Genomic DNA, 3212 nt, shown 5'->3' on the forward strand with positions numbered 1-3212 from the left:
AAATGCAAGTACATATGTAATATTGAAGTTGTGTGAAATTCAACAATTTTGAAAGGAAATTGCAGTAGCAGCCACAACATGCGTACAAAGTGGCTTTCTACTTTTAATTACCGTAAGCAATATTTAATACTAGCTTTTGTCCGCAGCTCCGTACCCGTGAAGTTTCGTTTAACGTTATACACAGTTTTAAATGTAACAAAGTTTTGTTTAAAAAAGTTGCTTACTGTCTAGAGTTGTGAAATTACGAAAGAAAACCTTTTAATCAAATTGAATTATATTTATACACAAGTAGCAACCTTTCTTATAAACTTTTCGTTCCATATCTATGTATGTTATTTAAATCGAATTTGACTTTTAAATAGGTGGCAACCCTCTCGAAACATATTCTCGAAAGAAATCTTTCTTAAACCTGTTTCGTTTGACATCAATTTTGTAATATTTGAGTTGATATCAAGGAATGAAACCGATTCAAAATAACGTTCCGGTTTGGGTTTCGGTTTTGCCAAGTGTTTCGGTTTCGGTTTTGGTTTCGTTCTTCAAAATTTATTTCGGTTTTGGTTTCGGTTTCGTTCCGGTTTCGGTTTTTCACAGAAATTTTGTTGATATTATTTAAATCACAATGTCTTAAACGTTGAGGAAAGAAACTCGAAAATTACAGTTCACTGATAATATCAACACTAGGTTCTTTCCCTAACAATCCGGACCGGATTTGGTAATTAGAGAATAGGAGAAACATTTTCTTTCAAATATGGAACAAAGTTCAGAAGTACGGAAACGCAAAAACCCACATTTCGTGCCCACAAGTCGAGAAACAGCTGATTCACGTTGTTCTTGTTTTTGTCACTTATACCATGTTCTGACCGACATCGGAAACATGTTTTCGTTGCTAAAACTGGTTTTCGACCTAAAACTTGTGTTTTCGTCCATATAAAATCTGTTAAACGAAAACCAGTTTTCGCTGAAAACTACTTGAAAACTCACTTTCCACTCATTCCAATCGGTGTCTTCACTAGTTTTCTTCGATTATTTATCGAAGTGGAAGTCATATTTTATCATCTTTAATACGCCATTTCGGATTTATTGTTAATTGCCTAGCCAAAGCAAAATAATAATGAAAGTTAAAGGTTGTAAATGAAAAGGAAATGAAGGAAAAATGTTTTGGTTGTCGGTCAGAACATGGTATTAAATGCAAACACTTGGAAATTGAATTTTGGTTTCACAAATCTGATTTTAAGTACATAGATTGAAAATACATCAACACGGCCATTCACTTTTCCTTAAAAGCACCAAGTGAATGCAGGCAACATGTAAACACAATACAGCTGATATGCACTTTGACACTTTATCCATTTTTACTCGGAGAAAATTTCGGGCTGTTTCGGGCAGGAAGAAGAATACACTTACGATCGAATACGCTCGAATTTTCGCTCTCTATTAACCATTTTGTTGAGTACAGGCATGATTTCTGGGCTATTTTGGGCACACGCGGGATCTCGCATTGCGTACGGGAAAGAAACTACTTAAATATAATTAATCGATTATCGATTCACAACAACAAAGTCATCAGCAGATTTTTGCGAAAAGTTACCTTGCCATACTTATTTACTACTTAACAAGAATTTTAGCAAAATGTTGCTGATTTTGGTTAAATAAATCATTTATTTCAAAGAAATTTTTATTTATTATTTTTGTAAATTTCTGGAAACCGATTGAAACCTGCGATTGAAATGGTTTCGGTATCGTTCCTTTTCAGGTCAAGATAACGGTTACGGTTTCGGTTTCGGTTTTCAAAAACGAAACGGTTTTAAACGGTTACGGTTTCGGTTTGGGTTTCGGTTTCATTCCTTGGTTGATATTGATAAAAATGAATTTCTGTTTTAAACAGGTGGCAAGCCTCTTTAAAAATATTTTCCAAGTAAACCTTGCTTAAACCTCTTTCCGTTGACATAAATTTAATAATTAAACTAAATTTTACTTTTAAACATGTGGCAACCCCTTCGAAGTATATTTCCGAAATCAAGTCCGCTTAAACCTGTTTCGTTTGAAATCAATTCTGTAATATTTGATTTGACTTATTGATAAACATGAATTTGACATTTTAACAGGTGGCAACCACTTTAAAATTATTTTCGAAATAAAGCTTTCGAAATGTATATCCTTTGACATGCTTAGTTAAATATTTCATTTAATGTGATAATTTAATTGATTCTGAATTTCTCAAGAAGTGGCAGGCATTTAGAAAATGTAAATACATACAGAAATAAAGCCATCTTAAACTCTTTTGGGTTAGCAATTATCTATGTATATTAAAAGGTTCTAATTAACTTATTAATTTAATTAAATTTAACTATTTGCGCAGGTGGCCACTTCCTTAAAAAAATACAGAAAAAGAGCATACATAAATCTCTCTCGTTTGACAATCATATTAAAATATTTAATTTATCTTGTGAATTAAATTGTTTTTGCATTTCCAATCATGTGGCAACCTCTTCCATTTTCGAAACAAAGATTTTTCAAATCTCTCTCTTTACTTGTTGTATAAATTTATTTTGAATTTTAAAACTGGTGGCAACCCTCTTCAAAAATATTTTCGAAATAAATTGCTTCGAAACTCTTTCGTTCGACCCCCACATTGCTCTAAAATTCTAGTTTACTTGTTAATTTATTAATTTTAACGTATTAAACAGTAAGCAACTCTCTTTCTGAAATATCCTATGGTATTAATCCAGAGCATAAGCTATTTGTGTGCCAAACTTTTTCCAAAACCGTATAGCCGTTTAAGTGTGAAAGAGCAACAGATATTCTCCGTCACTCACTCACAAACTATTCAAATTCTTTTCACAGTTTTTTTTTACCGGAAAATATATGAAAAAATTTAATTTCGTCAGTAAAAAAAAATTTGTCACCGATAAAGAATTGGGCTATCATAATATTTATTAGTAGAATTTTATTCAAATTTAATTTTTATTTTATTATTTTTTCTTTATTTACGCCGTAACCGCCTAAGCGATTTTGGACGAGTTCAAAAAAGCACGATAGTCGTTTCTTCTATCCCAACTGACACCAATTGGAAATGCCAAGTGAAGCCAAGTCCTTCCCCCCTTGGTATTTCCATCGCAGTGGGGGCTTTTCTCTTCCTTTGCTACAACCAGCAGGTTTCGAGTTGCACACTTTCAGAGCTGGAGCGTTGGTGTCCATTTGAACAACATGGC

Source organism: Rhagoletis pomonella, unplaced genomic scaffold (assembly GCF_013731165.1).
Source record: "Rhagoletis pomonella isolate Grant_MI unplaced genomic scaffold, Rhpom_1.0 Rhpom_scaffold_00011, whole genome shotgun sequence".
NCBI lineage: Eukaryota > Metazoa > Arthropoda > Insecta > Diptera > Tephritidae > Rhagoletis > Rhagoletis pomonella.